Source organism: Anser brachyrhynchus (assembly GCF_964034855.1).
Source record: "Anser brachyrhynchus genome assembly, chromosome: 3".
In the NCBI taxonomy this organism is placed as follows: domain Eukaryota; kingdom Metazoa; phylum Chordata; class Aves; order Anseriformes; family Anatidae; genus Anser; species Anser brachyrhynchus.
Window position 1 is genome coordinate 85,665,965 of NC_137696.1, and position 24,942 is coordinate 85,690,906.

The 24,942-nt window shown below is 36.6% G+C and overlaps 1 long non-coding RNA gene across 1 annotated transcript; it reads right to left on the reverse strand.

Annotated features, from left to right (window-relative positions):
• Nucleotides 1–11,713: 11,713 nt before the first annotated feature.
• LOC308193167 lies at nucleotides 11,714–24,648 on the reverse strand. Its single transcript, XR_013949441.1, has 3 exons — nucleotides 24,616–24,648; nucleotides 22,055–22,172; nucleotides 11,714–21,341 (listed from the first exon to the last, which is right to left on the reverse strand). It is a non-coding gene; the product is annotated as an uncharacterized lncRNA (long non-coding RNA).
• Nucleotides 24,649–24,942: the final 294 nt, after the last annotated feature.

The following is a 24,942-nucleotide window of genomic DNA, read 5'->3' on the forward strand; positions in this document are numbered from 1 at the left end:
GAAAATCCCTCTGTACTGAATGCTGATATCAATCAAGAATTTAAAAAAAAAAAAAAAAAAAAAAAAACAACCTTCCAGTGTCTGAGATTTAAGCATAGGTAAATCAATGTTGTATTTGCCCCAAAGTAATTTTTATATTGCCACTTGGTCCTTTATAAAACTACAAAGAGGTGCTAAGTGCCTTCTTCATCAAAATCAATGGGAAACATCTCAAAGCTTGCTTCTGTAGCACTGCAGTCATTCAGCACCTGATTCATTTCTCATCTGAAAGCTTTTTGCTGTCAGCTTGTGAAAAGATTTTCACTAAAAGGTGAGAGTCTGTAAGCTTTTCAGAGACTACAATGGCAACAGGATTTAGCTCATGCTTAACTTCTGTAAAATATGGTTCAGTTCTTGGATAAAGACTAAGAAATGGACCTGTGTTTATTCTATACATTCAATATACAACATCTCAGATTTCTTATTGTCATGGACAGACTACTAATTCATATGTTTAGTCCCAGTTTGTTAAAAGACATCTTAATTACCTGTTAGTGTGAGCATTGAAATAAATTAAAATAGATAAGAAAACTACAGGTGCAAGCAGTTACATTATCATGTACCTATCATATTCTTAGCACTTTGAGATATTTCATTAGTTACATATTTTAATATTTTGTCCTTGTACTAAATTTTCAAGGGCATTTATATAAATCTGCATTGAAAAATTAGCTTAAAATTATCATTTGGAAAATTTACCACCATAGCCTTTTATGTCTTACCCAAATGTACAGACTTAGGTAAACGACTTGCCTCCTTTGATCTGTCACTGTGTGTGCCAGCCTTGTCATACATACATCCAGTTATGAGTACACATTGATTTTAATGATGAATAAACTATATAAATGCTAAGATAAGCATTGAAAACTTGTCTCAACATTTTTCCTTGTAGTAGATTGAGTATACACATCATAAAAATGAACAGAAGTTACTTACTGCAGCTTAAATTCTAATGACTAGGTTAATAATGCAAAACATCGTAAGCAACATGTCTTTGTTCAGAGTACTGGCAAATATGAGATCCAGTAAAGCATCGTGTAATAGAAGGCAGAGGAAGTGTTTGTATGAATCTTTGCTGCTGGAGGTCAGGGGAAGTTCCTAAAATGAACATGTCAATTTCTTAACAGATACTGAGAATGCAGCTGTCAAATACAGTGTCCAGCATGGTAGCTAGGGATAGCTTCTTGCCACTACAACAGAATATACATTAAAAAAAATAATGCACCATCTAGATGCATTAGATAGTGACTTTATTTTCTTCCCTGAAAATTACTGAATTTTACATAATTTTTTTGATGTAATAGAATAAATTAAAGATAAGAAAATTTACACTTCCTTGAGTCTGCAAATGTTCTTCAGTACTATCGTGTCACTCTTGTTATTATTCTCCAAGATGCTTGAGCAGAGGTTATCAGTTATGAGAGAGCTTGATCAAACTGAATATAACGTGCTTCCATCTGACTCTCAGATACTTGTGAAATCTCACTTGAGGCGCTGGTTTTGTAACATGCAACATAGCAAAAAAAGCTAAAACCGTCAAATCAATCTTTACTGCTGACCTTTGCCTCGACTAACTGATTTAAAAACTGTATTTAATACTAGTAACAGACTAGTAGTCTGGAAGAATGTGATCTTATATAGAACTATATAAGTGTTTGCCATTTATGACAGCTGTGTCACCCACATTGCTGGTCTGGCAGCTTGTGGCAGTGCATACCATTGCAGTAGGCAGGCATAATTGTTTATACATTATTCATTCTTTCCAGGGATGAAGACCATGAACCTCATCTCTCATTTTCCAAAACACAGGGGACTTTAAAAAGAGCTTGTTTAGCAAATTATATTAGCATTTTCTGTCTGCCAGTCTTTTGAAAGGAACATTGCCCAGTCACTTGTTCCACAAAGCAAATACTAAAAAAACATTAAGCGATCACTTCAGATAACATACTCAGTCGATCTTTGATGTTTATAATAAGACTGTCAACAAAGGTGCCATGGTGGTGCTGCTTGTTTTTGTTGTTGTTGTTGTTTGTTTTTGTTTTTTGTTTTCCCTTTGAACAAGCTGAAAGCCAAGATTTTATTTCATATACTCACCAAGCCACCATGAGGTACCAATAATGTCTGCCTTCCGAGCACACAATACACCGTCCTTTTCAGAGGGATGAGTTTCCTATTGTACTATTTCCAAATACACCTATTGCTTTAGTTAGATCTAGAAAAAAAATACAAATTAAAAAAAAAAAAATCACTTCAGATTTACTCTTGTTGCAACTGAAAATAATATGGACTACACTGAGAGAATGACCTTATACATCTTCAGTATCTAACTGCTATTTTTCTTCCTCTAGATGTAGCAATGGTAAACTTTGCTTCTGAATCAGAAACCTATAAAGAAACAGCAGTCATGAAAATTCTTTCTTGAGTCCCCAGGCTATACTATCTGATACCTAAAGCTGCTTGAAATTGTTTGCCAGAGATGAGAGCCATGGTGGTGTTGATGATCCCTGCCTTCGAAAGCTTTTCAAGATAACAGTCGAGTTCAACTTTTGATAAGTCTGCCTGTGAACTTTGGATATAATCTCTTTAAAGCTCCTGCTAAGCTCACCAAGCTTTTCTGGGTTTTCCTTCCCACAACATTTTTTTACATTTGAAAAGCTTCTACAGCCTATCAAGGAGGATGTGAAGAGACCTTTTTCTTCAAATCTCCTCTGACAGTGGAGAGAACCAGAGAGTTCCACAAACCTTAAAAAAAAATAAAAAGTTTTGAATGTTTCCTACTGCAAAATTCAGTAGTGCCACCTTGGCAGATTGTGCTCAGCTTTGCCAGACACAGATTTTCATAAAGATCTCTGAGTTGGCCTATGTCATACAGGCATTATTACTCCACTTAAACAGGTATATTCAAACATAGATCAAACATAGTGTTTTGAATTCTCTCTGACATCTAAGTCCAACAATACAGATTTATATCACCTTAATGTAATAGAATCATTAAATCATTGAATATCCCAACTTGGAAGGGGCCAACACTTCCTCAACAAGTCTAACTCCTACCTCTACACAGGACTACCCAAAAATCAGACCATGTATCTGAGAGCATTGTCCTAATGCTTCTTGAACTCTGGCAGCCTTGGTGCCATTACCACTTCCCTGGCGAGCCTGTTCCAGTTGGTGAAGAAACTTTTCCTGATGTCCAGCCTGAACCTCCCCTAGATCCCTTTCTGTGGGACTGCCCTGCAGCCTATCATTCCCCAGTCTGTATATATGCCCATGATTACCCCATCCCAGGTACAGAATCCAGCACTTGCTCTCATTAAATTTCAAGTAGTTGGATTGCTTAATTGCAAGATTGCAAGATTGCTTAATCCCTAATTTGTTGAGATTCTTTACCCTTTAGGGAGTCAACAGCTCCTCCTAATTTAGTGTAGTCTGCAAACTTATTTAATATGTATTTGAGTACTGCATCCAGATAATTTAAGAAAACATTAAAGAAAACTGGCCCTAAAATATGTTCAGAAAGCTGAGATGAACAAAAGATCTATGTCTTCCCTGTACCAGTGTGTTTTTAATGGATGTTTCTAGCCAGATAAAAACTCTTATGCTGCTAAACAGACAGTGGCTGATAAGCTAGTCCCATTTAGGACATTGGTCCAAAATGCCAGCTGGTCCTGCAGACTGTGCTTCATACCTAGCGCAGATGCCCCAAGAGAGAAAATGTGTGAAGTCTAATTTGAATGTATTCCAACGCCATCAATATTTCTCTTGTATGAACAAGGACAAAGGTACTAATTAAATTTAAGAAGTGACAAGGATCTTAGTGACAACAGCAGAGGTTTGGGAGAAAGGTCCTACAACTCTTATTAACTGCTATGTAAGTAACTGGCCATGCAAATTTGAAAATTTGCCCTTTCTGTTCTTCTGTCCAAGCCATAATGACAATAAAAGTCTGATTTGGCCCTAAGGTGAATTAATGTTTGAAAACAGAAAGATGGGTGGTGTGTGACACAGGTGAATTCAGAATATGGCATTCTGTGTAACTGGAATAGAACAAACAGGTCTACTGGGAAAAGTGGTCAGGTGTAGAATATACCTTGTTATAGAATGAAACAATTTTTATATGTGTTTGCAGTATGGGTACTGTAGTGGGCTTTTAAAAATATTTTCTTTTATATTTTTCAGTGTTCCTGACCTATTGATGGAAAACATATGAAGGCAATTGGGCTTTCTCTACTAAAGTCCAGTTTTTGCTCAGTACAATAGAATTTTCCAGGACCATGTCACAAGTTCCATTTGAAAAGCAGATTATGAAATATCTTCCGTATTTGCTGTGGATAAAAATTGTTTCTGCTTTTTTAGAATTCACTAGGAGAAAGTCTGAATCCTCTTTTAATTTCCATCCCATTAATTTCCCACAATTTTATATCTGGTGTCATACTGATGAAACAGAAACAATAATGCCAAAGAAAATAAGAAGAAACATGTATTTGTAATCATAAACAATTCTTGGCCAAGGTATGAGATATGAACATATTGCTTGTAGTGGCCAATGATGCAATAAACCAGTCTTAATACATTCAAACCTAACCCATTCAAAACTGTTCAATAGAACTATTCCATGGTGAATAATATTCATTTCGTTGGGTCCAAGTGATCTACGGAGGAATGGCACTTGTCTTATTCATGACACTTTATTATTTCTGTAGATGCTACTAATTGCTTACAAATCTTATAAATATATCCTCAGAGAGCATTCAAACATTTACAGCCTTTTTAATTCATAAAGAAATTATGCTTAAATATATATTATATATATTTTTCTTCAGAGTCTATCACTAACATGGCTCAAATTCACCATTTCATTCCCAGGAGGTAAAAAACAAAACAAAACAAAACAAAACAAAACAAAACAAAACTATTCACTAGAAAATCTGGAAAATGTATAGAATATTGTAATGCATGTTTAAATCTCAAGGCCTAAGAAAAACTGAACAGAAAAGCTTTTCTAAACCTGAACATACGTAAGAGAATGCTAATAGCACTCAGATTTTTTTCTTAGACAACATGACTCATAGCAGTGCATAGGCCTTACAGATGTTTTTTTCATATCAACCTTATACATTTTTCAAAAGAGAATGAAAGTTTACCATATCCACCACTGTTTCAGGGTAAAAACATAAAAGAAATTTTATATGACTTCAGAAAAGATGACAAAATAAGACTGGCCCTACTTTCCTAGGAACCTTAGAAAGATCAGCGCTGAGCCATGTTAATAGATACTTTTATTTTTCCTAAGTGATATTTTTACATGGTAATGTCAAGAAAATGGTTCATACTCAACAAGGACTTCCAGGGCTGTAATCAAGAAGAATAAAGAAGGGGAAAATATTTCTGAGGATTTTAGTCTATGGTAGACTAACATTTTGGCTTTTCTTCTATTTTTCTTTTCAGCCATCAACTGTTCATTACAACTTGAAATCATTTGAGGTAAAATGCTAGTTCATTGCTAGTTCAAGGTGAGAGATAGTCCACTGGTTTATTGATATAAGCTATGAAATTTGAACATGAGAGATAGACAACAGATATCAATTTTCTTCTGAGCTCCTATGTATAATCAAAAAGAATTGTAAATGTAGTCATACCAATAGAACTATAGCAACAAACCAGTATGTTTAGAGACATAGCTCAACTTGGAAACAGTTCTTTTGTGGCTTTAGCTAACATCAAATGGTCAAAAAATAATAAATAAGAAAGATTCATGCTCAAAAATAGGTTGCTAATACAACAATATCTGTTAAAGTGCTTTTGCCAATATGACTTTACCAGCAAATGGTAAAATGAAAAAACACTCTAAGTGACATGGGCTGCAAAAACTCTATGGACAACGCTTGATAACACATGGTATAGTTTGTCATACCATATAGTTTGTCATACCTTGTCATGGTTTTGCTGAGATGGAATTAATTTTCTTCGTAGAGGCTTGTATGATGCTGAGTCTTGGATTTTTGATAAAAGTAGTGGTGATAACAGTATTTTCTATAAACCAATGTTTATAGTTGTTGCAGAGCTTATATTGAGCCAAGGAGTTTTCAGCTTCTCATGCTGCCCTGCCAGCAAGGATGTTGGGGGTCACAAGAAGCTGGGAGGGGACACAGCCAGGACAGCTGGCTGAACTGATCAAAAGGATGTCCCATACCATCTTGCAGGGATAAAGAAAGAAGTGAGGGGACATTTGGAATAATGGCATTTGTCCTCCCAAGAAATGTGTGATGAGCCCTGCTTTTCTGGAAGTGGCTGAACCTCATCTGCCTGCTAGTGGGAAGTAGCAAATGATCTTGTTCTGTTTGATTGTGCATGCAGCTTTTGCTTTACCTAGTAAACTGTCTTTATCTCAACCCATGAGTTCTCGCACTTTTACCTTTCTCTACCCCATCCCACCTGGGGAGAGTGAGTGAGCAGCTGTGTGGTACTTGGCAGGGCTAAAGTACAACACACCTTCAGAAACATGGATTCATATCAGTTTCCTAATTGTTTACAGGTCTACTGGCAAAAAGTTTTATTCTACTTTTGTTTTGTTTGCTTATTTTAATCTACCTTAAGATATTGCTTTATTTATAAGAAAGGCAAGCATGATAAATGTTTCTAGAACAAAATAAACCCTTAATTTTTTTTTTCATATAGTATTTGAGTAGATCCTCTAGAAATATTAATAAGTACTGTTTACAGCTACATTTTTCTTTCTTTTTTTTCATAAGGTAACATTTTTTTCTTTATTGATGTGTTTTTTGTTTGCTGTTTTTTCAAAATAAGACTGGTGTTTATGTTAGAAATAAAGACAGAAACAGTGAAGGGAAAGTATCTGCATTATGTTTTATTGTTAATATCTTACAAAATAAGTGGTTTAATTACAACAAAACAAAACAAAAATAAACAAACAAAAGTTACAATTGGGATTATATACTATATGCCATATATATACTATATGATTTGACCTGAGGGAGATTTTACTGTCCCAAAAAAAACAGTATGTCAGACTCATTTGTTCATGCTGGAAGCCTGAAACACAATAAATCTGACTGAGACATATGTACATGCATACATTTATATGAAAATATTGCTTTCCCTTGCTGAAATGTTATTTCACAGATACTTGCAGGTATGAGATTTTCTGTGAAAGTTAAAGAGGAACATAAAATTTAATTGTGGAAATTTAAATCTGATTAACAGAATTATCTTCTTGTATAACACAATTATATTTGGAAACAACTTAATCCAGGACCAGTAATCTAGCAAAATTCAGGAAGAATTGTAATCTCATATAAACAAGAATATCTTCCCCTTAAAACATGCTAACAGAAAATTCAAAAGAGACAAGCCTGAATCAGATGGATAATTCAATATGTCTTCAATCTTTAACCTTAAAATGGAACAAAATCTTCATACTGTAAGGAATCTTCCGTATCCGACACCATACAAAATTTAATTAGCAAGAGTAAAACATTTTGAAGAGAAAACATTAAAGAGAACAAGTTTCTACTGTATAAGATTTAGCTACAGTACATTCCTGAAACATCACAAAATTCAGCCAGAGATTGTGTTTAAGAGCTGAGAAGTGCTAGGTGACTGAGGTGGTAATGTGAATATTCATAAAAGGGATTTTGATGTGAGAAGAACCCTAGAAATAATGTTGCATAAATGTTCAGATTCTCATGTCTATCCATGTTCTCCTTTGAAATATCATTTCCAAGCTCACAATAGTGTTTGAACAGTTTTCATTCCAGGCTTTAAATTCTTATATAGGGGTAAATGCAGCATTCTCAATACTGAGACAGATCTAGATTTATTATTTTTTTTTTCACTTTGTGGTATATCCAGAAGCATCTGACATATTTCTGGCGGAAAATACTTCAATGAAAGAAAAATGAACTATATGTCAAAATAGATTACTGTACATTGGAAACCAAAAGAAAAGCTACAGGTTTTGACTGGGCTACATCTAGTGGTGCCTAACCACAAAATCAACAGAGAAGAATCAGAACCAAATACACACAAAAAAATAAATATCTGACCTTGTTCCAAGATGCATGACAAACACAAGGGTAAACTAAATCCAATAACAACCAATTGCATGACCAGAAAAAAATAATAATGTTGGACTTCTCTCTGGCGTATTTTATAAAGCTGCCTAAACACATTCATTTCCAATGCTGCAGGAAGGGCTAATCTGTAATTAAAGCTTTGCAAAAATTAGCACTGCCTATAAAGAAGATTGTGGAGCCTGAGAGCCTTGACAAAATAATGCAAGGTCAAAGTAAGAGAGACTAGTTGTTCTATTAGCACAACAAAAGAGCAAATATCAAAGCAATCTCCAGAACAATTACAGCAAGTAAGATGCTACATGTCAAAAACGAACAGCCAGGCAAAGCAGAGAAAAAGAGATGAGGTTTATGCAGAAGAGAAAACCTAAAATTTTCCTATCACACTGCTGATCAGCAGTATAGCTGATGCATGTTCAGCAACTAAATGAAATTCATTCCTAAACAGAAATCTTGTATTAGTGCCAAATACATGATGTATAGAGGAATAAAAAAAAAATAATAATAAATAATAAAAATAATATTTTTTTAAAAAAAAGACTTTAAAAGCAAATAACACTCCATGGACAGAATCCATATCTGCCCGTGTATGATACCAATGAATGCTAAATGGAAATGGGGTGATTTGATATGCCACTGCCAGGATTAGTTTTGCTGGCAACACTGTGCTGTCCTGTAACATTAACTGTATTGCAGCATGATCCAGCTTCTATGCCATCAGCAGAGCTCTCTCCTTTCACTAAGATGAGAAATACATCTCCCTTTTAATAAGAAAGGAAACGTGGGTGCAAGTGACAAACTAAATACTGGAGGGCATTCATTACAACTGCTTCCAGCCTAGCCCAGTGTATGGAGCAGTGGTGTTGCCTCAACATCAACCCAAGATGCTAACTTAGGGGGTCACTCTTAGCCTCTCTCTAAGTCTCCCAGCTTCCCAAAAGAGAAGAATGACCTCAATCTACATCCAAAATATTATATTCTTTCTGCAACATTTTATGTAAGAAAGTACACTAAAGGCGGAGAAAGACTTTAGGTGTTCCCTGCTCCTGGTCTCCCTGGTCACCAGCATGAAGGAATACATCTCTGAAAATGCTCCTCTCCACTAAATACAGTTGGCTGTGGCATACCATGCCAAAAGAGGACCAGTACACTTCCCTGGGGGCTGAATAAACCGTTGTCTAGCCCTGAGGCTTTTACTTTTTTCTCTGTATGCATATGATTTTCAGCAATAGCTCTAAGAAAAATATGATGGCAGGAAGTCTATAGTAGTAAAGACAATAGATACCTTCTTAACCAACATTTGGCCCCAGTTCATTTAAGCAAATAATGTCTCACAGTAGCTATACTTTTCACTCTTTTTATGTCATTTTCTTGCTGGCTTACCCGAAACACTACATTTGCTTAGCAAAAAATGCCTAATGACATCTCCATTTCAAAAGACTTTTGAGAGGGGTTCATCTCACCAAAGCTTGGTCCCATACAGATTAGCTCTCTAGCTCAACATAAATCATGTAGGCACCCTTCTCAGAGAACATTGCCTGTATTGGACACATTTCCACATGTGCTAGATCACCTTCCTGAAGAATTAAATTTATGTATTGTTGGCATAAATTTCCCTGTTTTTTTTTTTTTTTTTTTTTTTTTTTTGTGCCCTTCATGAGAATCCAACTTAGAAGATGTTGTCTTGATTTTTTTTTTCCTTAGGCTTAGCATCTTTTGATTATGATGAAATCCATTTTAATCGACCATTCAATGACACGGTCTATACTTTAGTCACGAACTTACACAGCTAAGCTATTTTTAAAATAACTGGTCTAGTATGATAGCAGTTTAATCAAGACAGTATGGAGCTTAATGCAGGCTAAGCATTTCTCCACTGTACAGACAGTACTGTTGTCATTCTCACAGTAAACTGGCATTTAGAAGCAGTCCATTAAGGTATGTTATTGGAATTGGAGCTAAGACTTTGTGACAACTTACTAAGAAGGATACAAATCTAAAATTGTAACAAACAAATAAACAAAAACCTTGTAACATGAGGCATAAGCTTATAATGTCACTAAACCTCAGAAGAGAAAAATGACTAGATACCTCACTTGGAAAGCTGCTAGGGATTCCCATTTATATTTTGTACTGGCAACCTTAATGATAGTACAGGAATATACAGTTATAGAATATAGGAACAAAAAGAATGTCTAGAGGTTTTCTAGTCCCTTTCTGAGAGTTTTAGCACCTCTCAGAATTTTAGAATGGCAATGTTAAAGGCCTCAAGGAGTTTCCTAGTGGTTCTCTCCTTCCTCTGGAAACAATGATGTTCAGCACAGGATTTGATTCCTTAGTCTAGAAGAAAAGGAAAAATAATAGGTATTAGAGTCCATAAAAGCTGTGTTTTTTAAAACATCTGTTCAGTGAAAACACAACTGAAATTACATTTGAATGCTTTTAAAATACTTGAGACACAAACGTATCAACACATTGAAGTTTTATAAAATACCCAAAATACTAATTCATATGCAAAACAGTTTGTAAGCATCCTGAAAGTCAAGCTTCACCTAGCTTTGCTTAGCCAAGCCGTTGGCTTATCTTTCTAATTATTAAACAAATCAAAACATTCATATTCATTGTATTTTAGTGGATTCTCATTTATCCATTTACTCAGAATAAAACTATTTCTGTGACTGTGCAAAGTGAAGAGCCCATAACTATATATTAATTGGTACTGAAATTGAAAGCATTTTAACAAACTTTCTAAAGACAGGTGTTACTGTCTGGGGCTGGTCTAAAGATTTAATGCAGGCAATATGATTTTGCTCTGAAGAGGCTTCTGATGTCCTTCTGGAGCAAATGGTCATTTCTTGAGTAGTCTTCAAAGTCTTCTTCATAGTTTTCCCAACTTACTTCTCTATAATTATTTTTTCCCTTTAATTTGAAAAAGGTTTATTGGAAAAAAAAGGATTGGTATGAATGATCACACATTTGATGGCCATTCATTTGCCTTCAGCACCACTTTTTAGAGTATTCATAATGCAGAAAATGTGATTAAAATAATTTACTGTTCTTCATGAATAATAAATTTTGGAATAGTTTCTTATTCACGCATCTCTTACAGCAGAAGCTTGTCTGGATATATTGCTTGTTATGAAGCTACTGTTAATGGTATGGGTTAAAATTGATGATTACCTAGGTTTGTTTCAATATGTTTGGTCATATTTAGTACAAGTTTAGTCTAGCACATGGTTTAGTGCATACATAGTTTAGTACCTGCTTAGTTTGTTTGGATCTGGATCCTGCTGGATTCCTAGTTCCCTTGTCTTTTTGAAGAATCTGATATATATCTTATCTAAAGTCATTTAGTTGTCTTCATTAATTTTCTTCTTCATTTACAAATATTTAGTCCTGTGTAAAATCCCTTATAATAAAGGGATATTCTCTTCTGACACTTTACCTTATGTCCAAGCTGAAGAACTCAGGTTACTAAAGTCCACTAAGAACCCAACCCACGTGCTCTCAAAGTTGCCTCTTCTTTCAGAAGAATCATTCTCTAATGGTCATGAGTGAACATACCTTATGAAATTATTTTTCATTCTACTCCAGCAGGGGGTACCTTCTTTTCTTTCTCCTTATACTTTTTTGTTCCTCTCCAGCAGCCAAAAGTATATTGTGTCTAGCTCCCTTTAAAAGCCTATCCCTTATTATTGGCACAACAATTTCTGAAATAAAATGAGATTCCTGTAGTATGTAAGTGTAAGAATTCATAATGAACAAGAATCATCACTCCTTGTCATCTCTCTCATGATTTCTTTTAGAGGAAAACTTATAGTCTTCAAGCTATTTTTCTACCTATTCAGAGTAGGACAATGGACATGTTAAATATTTTTATGTGCAAAAAATCTCCTGTATTTTATTGTGTTGAGTGGTTCCCAAGTTCTTCCTATGATACTCTATTCAATTTATAGTTATCTCTTTATTGATGATGTTTGGCAGCAGGCAAAAGGATAGAAGGATTCCATGAAAAGGAGCATAAACAGAGTATAAGAAGAGTAAGTAATGTTTACGTTAATGATCAGTGCAATGCAACCCAGTGGATCTCTAGAGCTAATGAGTTGGTGCTGAAGATCCACACTTTTTGTTCCCATTCTATTTAGTTTGAAGAGAACAAGACTTTTTGTGCTTAGTAACTCCTGGGTGACTGGTCAGCATCAAGGGGGTAGGGCATAATGGATATCTGCAAGAGCATAATGAAGATCTGCAAGGACTCTGTGAGTAAATCTGTGCTGTTCTTCGGCTCTGTGCTCTGCCATACATTGAAGTAAATACTTGAGCCAGGTGAGTTGATAGGCCTGCAATAAGACGGCTCTATCAAAATTTATTCATTGTTAGCTAAACTGTGTCAATTTAAGAGCAAAGCATATCATGCTTTTGTGTTGGTTACACATTAATAATCATCTGCTTTTATGTCTTTGCTGGCAGAAAGTAAAATCTCCAGAGATTGCTTAGGGAAGAATGAAATTTCTTGCTAGGCTGTTTTTTTCTAATGGCTTTTCTTCAGTCTTGGCCTCTCACCATGCCTTGCGTCATGAGACACAAGATTATTCTTACTGTGGTGTTGATTTTTTGTTTGTTTGTTTGTTTGTTTTTTGTATGTAAGCTTCAGATTGAACATAATTTGAATGATTCAAATAATTTATCTGAGCAGGACAATTGAGCCAACCAAGCATCTTTATGACAAGAAAAGATATCCAAAGCACGTTTCCCTTTTTGCTTTCACCATCTGCTGGCCAGAGTCATTACAGTCATTCTTTTGGGCTGGAAATATCCAATTAATATGGGAAAAAAATATCTCTCACATCAGTTCAGAAACAATTATATAGTAATTCCCTAAGACGTTTTTTTTTACTGACTCACTTGGCCATCCTGCAGAATCCTCCACAGCCAAATGTGTACTCTGTTGAAAAATAGCTACATAAGTCTTTGAAAAGTGATTCTTCTAGACTGGAAGGAAGAAAGAGAATGAAGGAAGAAATATGTCCTGGACAAAGTGAGAGAGTAAAAAGAATCAAATGATCAAAAGATCAGAACATTGTGTTCCATCAGACAATTTCAAAATGTTCATATCTCCACACAAGTGTTAAGATTATTAAATATAAGTACAGAGTTTTTATTGACAGAGCAAGCTGTTAGGAGATCACTCAATGTTAGATGTAAAGTCTTTGGCCATGTACCTCTGTTAGTATGAAAGAGTTGTGTGACTATATCCCCATACATTAAACTAGGAAATCTGCTGTTCTTCATAACATAGTACATGGTGTTTTTATAATATTTCTGATAATTAGGTTTCTCTACCTACAGTCATAATATATTCTCTATATATAGTATACTGTATGGATGAAATAATTATAATATTTATCGTAGATGCAGGTATATAGATACAGATATAGTAGGAACTATATTGACAACAAGACAGAAGTATTCATGACAAATAGTACATTCAGATATAATCAGGTCTTTGCAGTGTTAAAGGAAGTGAGCTTGTTGAATCACCTCCCTTAAAACACGTTCTTCTTTTGCATGAATCTGTTTTACGGCATGATGAAGCCTTACCATGCTAAAACTCACCTAAAATTCTTGCAACATCATAAAATATGGTTCCCAGTGCATCTATTTTGTGGCATCACATATGACTCTTGGGAATACTTAGTCAAGAAAGCTGCAGCTGCTTGCAGAACTTGTCTTACATGTCAGGGAGAATATCTTCATGAATCCATGCAGCAGCTCTGAGCACTCTGCCATCACATTTTGGAGCTCACCTGCTCTGTGGCAGACAGCTGTGGGGGTGCGAGAAGGACACTGGATCTCTAGCAAGCAAACCCTGGCAAGATTAACCCTCCCTGATAGAAAATTCTCTCGCTAAATAACCAACTACATATACATTTCCAATATAATACCTATGTTATACATTGTTTGATCTCAAAAGCAGAACTCCATGACAGAATTAAAAACAGTTCATGAGTCTAACAGGCAGACCATGGGCAGATTTGACATTAACAGTTCAGTATACTACTTATTCAGGGTAAAAGCTAATTAATGAAATGTATAACAAGGATTTAAGTTTGTAAGAATATTTGAGATGAAATGATCACAAGCAGAATACCAGTATAGTTGAATTCTGTGGCATAAGCATACATGTCTTGTACACTCCTTGTTTGCATTTCCTCTGCCTTTTATCTTCAGAGACAAATGAGCTTAATTTCTCCTGAAAACAGAAGACTTTCCCTATCTTCTATAAGAATGGTCATAAAGAGGACCTGGGGAACTACAGGCCTGTCAGCCTGACCTCGGTGCCAGGAAAGGTGATGGAACAGGTCATCTTGAATGCAATCACGCAGCGTATGTGGGACAGCCAGGGGATCAGGCCCAGTCAGCATGGGTTCATGAAAGGCAAGTCCTGCCTGACCAGTCTCATCTCTTTCTATGACTGGGTGAGCTGCTGGTGGATGAGGGAAAGGCTGTTGATGTAGTCTACCTAGACTTCAGCAAAGCCTTTCACATGGTCTCCCATAGTATTCTTCTGGAGAAGCAGGAAGCCCACAGCTTGGACAGGTACGATCTTTGCTGGGTTAATAACTGGCTAGACAGACGGGCCCAGAGAGTAGTGGTGAATGGAGTGAAATCCCACTGATGACCACCAGTCAGGAGTGGTGCTTCCCAGGGGTCAGTGTTGGGGCTCATCCTCTTTAATATCTTTACTGATGATTTGGATGAGGGAATTGAGTGCACCCTCAGTAAGTTTGCAGATGACACCAAGTTGGGGGGAAGTGTCAATCCGCCGGAGTGTAGGAAGGCCTTGCAGAGGGACCTGGACAGGATGGGTCAATGGGCAGAGGCCAATGGGATGAGGTTGTACATGGCTAAGTGCTGGGTCCTGCACTTTGGCCACAACAACCCCATGCAACACTTGGGGCAGAGTGGCTGGAAAGCTGTGCAGAGGAAAAGGATCTGGGGGTGCTGGTCGGCACTTGCCTGAACACGAGCCAGCAGTGTGCCCAGGTGGCCAAGAAAGCCAATGGCATCCTGAGTTGTAACAGGAATAGTGTAGTCAGCAAGATCAGGGAGGTGATTGTCCCCCTGTACTCAGTTCTGTTGATGTCATACCTCAAGTACTGTGTTCAGTTTTGGGCCCCTCAGTACAAGAAGGACATCAAGGCCCTGGAGCATGTCCAGAGAAGGGCTATGAAGCTGGTGAAGGGCCTGGAACGCAAGTCCTATGAGGACCAGCTGAGGGAACTGGGGTTGTTTAGTGTGGAGAAGAGGAGGCTCAGGGGAGACCTTATTGCTCTCTACAAGTACTTGAAAGGAGGTTGTCGGGAGCTGGGGGTCAGCCTCTTCTTGCAGATAACTAGTGATAGGACAAGAGGGAATAGACACAAGTTGGACCAGGGGAGGTTCAGGTTGGAAATTAGGAGAAATTTATTCTCAGAAAGGGCAGTCAGTCATTGAAATGGGTTGCCCAGAGAGGTGATGGAGTCACTGTCCCTGGGGGTGTTCAAGGAAAGGTTGGACTTGGTGCTTAGGGACATGTTTTAGTGGCTGATAATGGTGGTAGGGAGATGATTGGACCACACGATCTTGGAGGTCTTTTCCAACCTTAATGATTCTATGATTCTGTGATTCTATGATATTAATTTCAGTGCCTATTGGTCTAAACTTTATTGAAGAGTTTTTTTTTTTATTGTTTGTTGTTGTTGAAACTCCACATTATATTATTCATATGGGAAATCAATCTAACAAGAGCAGTCACTTTTAGTAAATACAGTAGTGAGCTGTGGAAATGCTCAAATTTCAAATGATTTCATCTTTGAAATCTCTTTGAAAAATATTATGCTATTCTCCTCAGTATGACCATTACAGACTTCACTGTAATATCAGTGTTCTCTATTCATTTTGGTTTCAGTGGGAAATGGAGAAATTACTGACAATAAAAGGAGGCTTGAGTTTCCATACTAAAGGAACTATTGGACTTCTGACAGGTTGATAAGGGGTTAAATACAAAATGTATTTAAGCCTCAGATCAGCAGTAGACAATCATTTCCACATGCAATGTGGGAATATTTTGAGTACTTTTATCCAGTCTTTTAGATGCTTTTTGTGATGAGTTCACATAAGAAAAATTGTTTCTCACTGTATTCATCAATACTGAAATCAAAGGCAGTCTGTCATTAATGTCACTGCTTAAAAAATAAATAAATAAACATTCACTAAGTATATAACATAACAGCATATGTGACTAAACTGTATAGGATCTGATTATTGTCTCCACTATAAATTAAACTACAAATATACAGCATGTGTATAATACATATGTGAACATGCTTATGCATGCATATACATGTGTAATTTGTTTATGCAATAGTGGTATCCACAGCTGCTTGCACTTAGAGATTCACCACCCAGTCCTCAGAAAAGACGAAGGACAACTGAAATATCTAGTGTAAGCCCAAGAGCCCCAGAAACATCCTGCACTGCTCAGCAGAGCAGGTGTGAAGTCTCACCTTTTGACAGGAAATATGGCAATTATCCTGGTCCTGGAAGGATTTTTCATTTTTTCCTCAAATACTGATACACTTCAGGGTTTTTGCAAACGATTACTCAATTTTGAAGTGTAACTAAAATGAAATTTCTACACCAATAAGATTGCACAGCTGCTGTGAAACAAAGTAATCTCTTGCTACTGTGTAGACCATTTAACTCTACAATTATCTCAGGGGAGGATATAGGAAAGATACAGCCAAACTCTTTCCAGCTGTGCACAGTAAAAGGACAAGAAGCAATGGACATGGGAAATGCCAATTCAATTTAAGGAATATACATTGCAACAAGGGTGGTTACAATGAGGGAGCAGGCTGCAGAGAGAAGTCTAGGATTTGCAATGTATTCACAAGAAACAATAGGAATCTGATGTAACTGATAAAGCAGTTCTGAACTTCCTTACCATGATGTATAAGAACTGCTACAAAATATAATCTGGGACTTCCTTGCAGATCCTTCATATTTTCTAAAATATTTATGTCATTAAATTCCCCAGGTATTAAATTCCATCTTCACTTTATTTCCAGGAGTAGCTTCTTTTATTTTCAAGATTGGTCTGGGAAATTCAGGATTATGTGGCAAGATTGAAGTACATAGCAAACAGGTTGGATTGCACAAGCATTGCCTCCGTTGCTCTCCAAGGCACTCACAAGAGCACATCTCAAAGAAATGAGCCATTTAAACTGAAAGACATTTAAACTGAAAGACACTATGCTGAACTGCACAGTAAATCTTCTAGTATGTGTGTAATACATTCAAATGAATTAACCATACACATCTAGATAGACATAGATTTAGGAGAGAGAAAGAATGGGGTGGAAGTAGTGTTCAGCTTAAAACCCATAGGCATCATTCTAATTTGTGGCTTTCCTTATAGGTGATCCTCAGGGCTCAGTTCTGTAGAGTACTGAGTAACCTCACCTACCTCTAACTTCAAAGGGATTCAAGGGCACTCAATGCCTCTCAGAATAGAGCTTTAGCTTGTCAACATGTTTAAGCTCCAGACATTTATTTACAATGAATAAAATAACACTCCCTTCTATGCTCTCCCCTTTCAATAGTGTATTTCTCCCTTCAGGCCTGATTTAGAGAAGTGTTAAGTACAGTGAACACTTACTCCTTTCTTTTTTCTACACCAATTAACGCTGACAGGTTCAGGGACGAATGTTTCAGAGGATTTCTTTATTACTTGGGTGGTCTTTGGAATAGAGTGATGGAATTTAGTACTAAACTCAGTGCTAAATCTAGAACTGTGGAACATCAGGCATAGAAACCTTATTTTTGTTTTTATTTATTTTTACTTTTTATTTTTATTTTATTTATATTTTTGCATATTGTTGTAAAAGTTCTAGAAGTATGTTTCTGCCCAGGAACCCAAGCAGGATAGTGGTTTTAACTTATACTGGTCACTGAACTCTAACTTAACCTTTATTATGGTGTGATGAAAGTGATACCAAAATTAACTCACTCAAACTCCCTCCCTAGCCATCCAATATTGCCATTCAGCAATACTGAATCCAAGAAGAAAAGAAGTTGGTGACATTTCAAACACAAGTCTCCAAGGAATACAAGGAAAACAAGACCAAGGAATAGCTTCCTATCCAAGGAACAGTATAGAGACTCATCCAAAGACAGTATAAAGACTGTCTTCATGTTCTACTCTATTTTGTTTGAATTGTTATTGTAGGACAAAACAGAACAAAAATTAATAGAGCACACATTGCTACTTCCATGAAACACAGCATACTACATGTCACTTTGCTGTTAATGTGCAAAGTTGAATGCATGAGCCAAAAGGAAGCACCTAAAATGAGGACACTGAAAGCGTACTTCATCTCACCTAATGTCAGGTGAACTATTTGAAGCTATCTCTTTTAATTCCCTGTATAGTCATGGGACAAAATAAGAACTTTTATGAGGTGTTTTCCACTGTTCTATATTACGAAGCTTTTTTTAGGACGTAAGGAATTACATTTCCATTGACTGTGAAAGTAACTTCAATAAATAACTTTAGTTTTTAGAAGTAATCAAAGAATCACAGAATTGTAGGGGTTGGAAGGGACCTCGAGAGATCATCGGGTCCAATCCCACTGCCAAAGCAGGTTCCTTAGAGCAGGTTCTCTTACACTAAGCTTCTATGCGTAAAGTATCTGATGCTGGGTAACAGGAATTTCATTCATGCTTAACAGGACTAAAGTGCTGGGAATTATTTTAATGGTCTTAAACAAGTCAGTCAAAAGTTGCTGTGTCTTTTACTGAATTTGTAGCTAACTTGTGATGAAATCATTTTGACTTTGACTAACCATGAAGAAAGAATTCTAATTTTGAGCTTCCGAAAAGATCTGAGAACTGTGGTCAAGCCTAGGTCTCTCGTGTCTTGCAATTATACATTATGCACCTTGTCACAAATTCATACCCTATCTCTAGATATCTTCAAGAGATTGAAAGGAATGGTAAACATGGTGTTCTTTCAAGCACAACAACAGATTCTTCCAACTGTGATGACAGATAGACCAGGTCTACTACTGAATAGACCAAGTCACATACCCTCCTGAGGTTTTGCTCCCATTCTCCTCTGGAAGAAACCTTTATCCAGTTTGTATTATTATGCCTTGTTTGGAGTGAATTTTCTATGAGTCTCATGTATTACTGTCATATCACGGCCCTGTTTTTCTGGTGTTTGTGTTTTGGGTTTTTTTGGACATTGTGGCCATTCAAATGCTTGCACTGTCAAAAGGAAAGAGAAAAAGAACAAACAGAAGGCAGCACTTTCAACAGCAGAACATCTTATGCTGACTTAAGTCATGTATGAAATTATGGCCTTAGATGGGTGATGAGATTTTACTTTGAACAGAAGGTGGATAAAACACCAACTAAAGAGAAATGCATACACAATTATTAAGCAGGCCTTAGGTTAAGTACTTGATCTTGGATTAGTCATTAGAGTTATGTTCTATAAAAGACTTCAGTACTTTAAGCATTTCATTTCCTTTGACTGTTCTACTGGCTAGTGACAAATGCACTCCAGCTCAAAGACAATGGGGTAATGTGATCAGCACCAGGAGGAGCAGAAGTAGAAAACAGAGACACAAGTGAGGTCCTCGCAGTTCAACAATGCTACACAAAAATTTGGCATGAGCCACTTCCACTGCCTTCTCTGAGGAGATAACTTTGAGCTTATCTAAAACTGTGAGCCAAGCCATGACAGGTGACATGCAGTCATTTGTGTTGTATACGCTTGTGCTTAGTGTTTTGTGTTGACTAGCACTAGTTCTGTTCAGCAAGCACTGGTGTTGTGGTTTTTTTTTGTTTGTTTGTTTGTTTTTGTTTGTTTGGTTGGTTGGTTGGTTGGATTTGGTGGGGTTTGGGGGTTTGTTACCTTCAGGAATTTAATTCTTCATGTGACTTATGCACAGTATAGAGAAATTCTACAGTATTTTCACTACAAGGTGACAGGAAAATGGAGATATAGGAAAAATAATTTATAGGTCCAGGAGTCCTTTGTTTGTTGCAGCTCCATGAGTTCTGTACCTCTGCACACTGTACGGTGGAAACAATAGTGTTCTCTATTATCTCTGCTCCTGTTAGCTAGAGAGCTTTTTTGGGGGGCAGGAATTGGCTTCTATGGTGAGTCTATGCAGAAAGTATCACAGTGGAGCACATATGAGAATTTTTTCCAACTAATAAGCATAATTATAAATGCTGAGTATCTAGGAAATAGCAGGAAAAAAAAGAAAGAAAGAAAGAAAAAAAGAAAAAAACAGTAAATAAAACAGATTTCAGTTTGTGAAGTGTTCTTTATTTAAGGGAGAAAAGATTTATTGCAATAAGAATGTCATATACTTTTATGGCATTACTTTGTATTAACAAAATGTCACAGCGTACAGTATTGTATTAAAAAAGCCCTAATCGCATTAGAATTAGGTAATTGCATGGGCTGAGAGGATGGAGAAAAGAGAGCATTCTTTTATTGAAAAAGTTCCCCACCACATCACTTGTGCATTAGCAGCAGGGGTGGGGCGGGAGCAGCTCTTTGTTTGCAAAAGGCTGGGAACAACTACAACATTCACACTGCCAGAATACTTTATTAGTATTCCTTGTCTTACAGCCTGGCAAGTGGAAAACTAGAGATCTGTCATCAATTACAATGGTGATGATGAACCAGCCTAAAATAGGCCAGTGAACAGGGTAAATGCCCCTGTGGTTTGCCAATTACCTAAATTATTTGCAGTAGTTTTAGTGTACATCTGCAATGAATACAAATAGAAAGCACATGATGTCTGGAATGCAGCATGTTTAAGATCAGCTTTGGTGTTAACAGAGGAGGGGAAACAACTGACATGGTTTAACTGAAATATTTCAGAAGAGGAGCTCTCACTCACATCTCTCTCCCCAATTTCTCACATGTGAAATAGACTCCATTCTGTTTGGCAGCCCTATGTTGTTTTCTGTCTAGGGTGAACCTGATAGGGAAGCATGGAGCTGCCAAGTCTGCAGCAAGTATCACTGGCCAATTTCACCAGTCCTTGGCAATGACTCATCCAGAATGACCATGGAAATGGATTGGCAGAACCAACAGCAGAGGAACTAAGCTCACCAAGGTTTTTCTCTTCCAGCAGAATTCTGTTGTAGACAGAAGGTGACCATGAGCAGAAGAAAAGGAGGCATTTAGGCAGGCCACTTTTAAATACACCCAAATTATAAAGAATACTCAAAAAAAGCAAACAAACAAACAAACAAACAAAAAAAACACCTTTTATTGTATGCATATGTTCCTTCAAAACTGTTTTAGAAGGTTTTGTGGTATGATACAGAGAGAAATCTTTTACAGTGACTCAGAAAAGCTTATACCCTCGTAACAACGAACTTTTATTCTTTATAGGGAAAACAGCTGGACTGCCACTGGTTTGGTGAATGTGTAGATTGACTGCTCTTTCTTCTTGGTCTGCTTTTTTCACTTCTTTTCTTTATATGATTCCTTCCCACTTCTCCTTTAACTGCTTCAGAAATCTTTGGGTAATTGCAGTGACTTGTTCACAATTCCTGTATCCAACCACAATGACTCTCTGTTATTTAAAAGATTGCATGAATAACTATTGGCATCTCTTAGAGTTGTCTGCTATTCCTAGATTTTGAAACATATATTTTGTGGCCTGATAAGCCTCTGCATTTTAAGTAAAAAGCACAGAATGCAACAGAATATTTGGTATACTACAATTGGACTACTTATAACTTTATAACCTCTTGGCTTTCGTATAAACCTGGAGTCTAAATCCACTACAAACATCATTTGGTTAAGAAATCAAAAAGTAGATGCTTAGAATCCTGTCACTTACTGTGGCTGACCTCAGCATTGTCTAAGCAGACAGACCAAAACAGAAGAAATAGGTTGCTTTCTAATTTTCCTCTGTGTTCTCAGGGCATGGATAATAAGCACCAGTAGAATTGGCCTCCCTTCAAAAAAACAGATAATTTAGGAGAATAAACACAAAAGCTCAACTCAACTACAGGAAAAGCACAAAGGTTATTACTCTCTCCAGGGTATCAGAAAGGAATAGGCTATTAAGTATTGCCCACTAAAGTAAAGCAAATACTATGACCCAATGTTAGTTTAGAGGTCATTATTTTGAAATGAGCTCTCTAAGATAGTGCTACAATATCAACTGATTTTATTCAGCCTGCTATTAACAGTGACTACACCTTCTAACATGAAGAAAATATATAAAGAATTAAGATCTACTGAATTTTTTACAACTTCTGAGTGGATAAAACTTTCAAAAGAAGACCATTGTTCATAAATAAATAAATAAATAAATAAATAAATCCTTTAATTCATGTACAGAAATATTGTAGAAACACTGAGTAAGATTTTAGACACTTTCTTGCTTATTGGACATACTGTTGTCATACTACTAACATAAAATGTGTTGATTCACTTCACAGAATATCCAGAATTGTTACTAAATTCCACAGTGACCAGTTTCTTATGCTAATTGATAATCTGGTGTTCTCCAAAGATTAAAGAAAAGTGAAATTAAAGCTATAAAATCAAATGATAACAACTTTATAATGTCTCTTTAATTTAGTAAAATGCAATTAAAGTCACAAAGAGATAGAACTATGAATATCAAGATGAAAGTAATTGACAGAGTAAATGTTACAGAGCATGGCTGCAGAAGAGCAAAAAGAAATGTCAATAAACTTCAGTGTTGCTGAGCTATCTAAGCAGGCACATTGAACGGCAGAAGACTTGAGGACAGCCAATAGTAAAGAAAGCTATGATGAACGTTTATGAAATTACTAGTAGATAGTATTGAAAGGCTCTGGTTTTATAGGCATGCAAAAAACACTAGAAATGCAATGTGGAATGTAATTACAGTAGAAGCCTGAGAGTGTACAAGAAAAATGCTTCACTGATTGGAATAATTTGAGCTGAATATACTCCAATTTGTAAAACCCTCAGTTTCTGGCAACATGTGTTTTAAAAATGGTTTCTTATAGGTTGTAATCTGTGGAGAAGTTGCCTTGGTATTCACATTAAGCTTTTTGAGGCTGGTAGAGACATAGTAGTATAACCTATATGGTGACAAATGAGTCAGTCATGGTCTATGTCCGATGTGACATTCATATTTATCACAAAACTTATTAGCATAACTGTAAATAAGTTGCATTGCTGTTGATCATGTAATGTAAGAAACTTCGTAGAAACTATACTTTTAAATTTCTATTTTCTTATCCCTACAAATAGAATGTTTGGGTCCAGGAAAAAATCCTTTTGAGGGTACCTTCACCAAATGCATTCTGTGAAGAGGAAGTAGAAATCCAGTCCCTACAGCTTTCAATATAGCACATTCATAACCTGAATATTTTAAATTTGCATTGTAAAAACAGGATAAACCTGTGCTGCTGGATTCCTCCTACTTGTTCTAGACACCTAGAACTTTTGACCTGTGAAAATCTTGCCAAAAAAAATCCAGATTATTGGGGAAAAGAATGTGTATCTAGTTCATGAAAATCAAACATTTAGACAGTTGACACTCTTTGATAGAGTCATGGGATCAAACTTTTCTTCTGAAACAAGAGAATGCAAAGACATAAGGATAAGTCATCTGACATAATGACTTTTTGATTAGTCTACTAAATTTTGGTTCAACTTGATATTACAATTTCAAGATTAACTGTCTTTCACAACCTGAAAAAAAATGTACAGCCAAGATCTAAGTTAGTATAACTCTGGTGTCAGTGTGTTCTATAAATTATAGGATTTCAGAAGTAGACAAGCATCTCTACTCTACTATGTTATTTAAAACATAGACAGTAAGTTTATAATTCCTAGCAAAGTTAAATGGTAGTGCTTGTTTGAGAAGAAACAAGCAATATCTTCCTGATTCACAAAGTATACTGAAATCTAATATATTTAAAGAAAAGTATGAAGACTAAATCAGGAATGTATATTTAGATTCAGAATAACACATCCAGTGGATCATAAAATAAAGCTTAACATACTTTGTGGGCAATATGAAAGTCATGAAAGAAAAAATATTTACAGTCTGAAGCCAGTTTCTAATACACAGTTGCTCAAGTGTTTGTTAACAAGGATCACAAGAGAAAATTTTGAACTAAATTGGGGGGGGGGGGGGGTGTATGTTATGTGTGTGAGTGTTGTGGTTTAACCCGGCTGGCAGCTAAACACCACACAGCCGTTCGCTCACCCTCCCCCCTCCCTCTCTGGGATGGGGGAGAGAAATGGGAAAGTGAAGCCGGTGAGTTGAGATAAAGACAGTTTATTAAGACAGGAAAATAATGATAACAATAATAATAATAATAGTGATAATGATAATAGTATTAATAATAATAAAGTGTAAGAAAACAAGTGATGCACAATGCAATTGCTCACCACCCGCTGACCGATGCCCAGCCTATCCCCGAGCAGCCGGCCCCCCACCCCGGCCAGCCACCCCTATATATTGTTTAGCATGACGTCAGATGGTATGGAATACCCCTTTGGCCAGTTTGGGCCAGCTGTCCTGGGTCTGTCCCCTCCCAGCTCCTGCTGCAGCCCCAGCCTGCTCGCTGGCAGGACAGAGCGAGAAGCCGAAAAGTCCTTGGCCTGGTGTAAACACTGCTCTGCAACAATTAAAACATCAGCATGTTATCAGCGCTCTTCTCATCCTAATCCAAAACATAGCACCCTACCAGCTACTATGAGGGAAAATTAACTCTG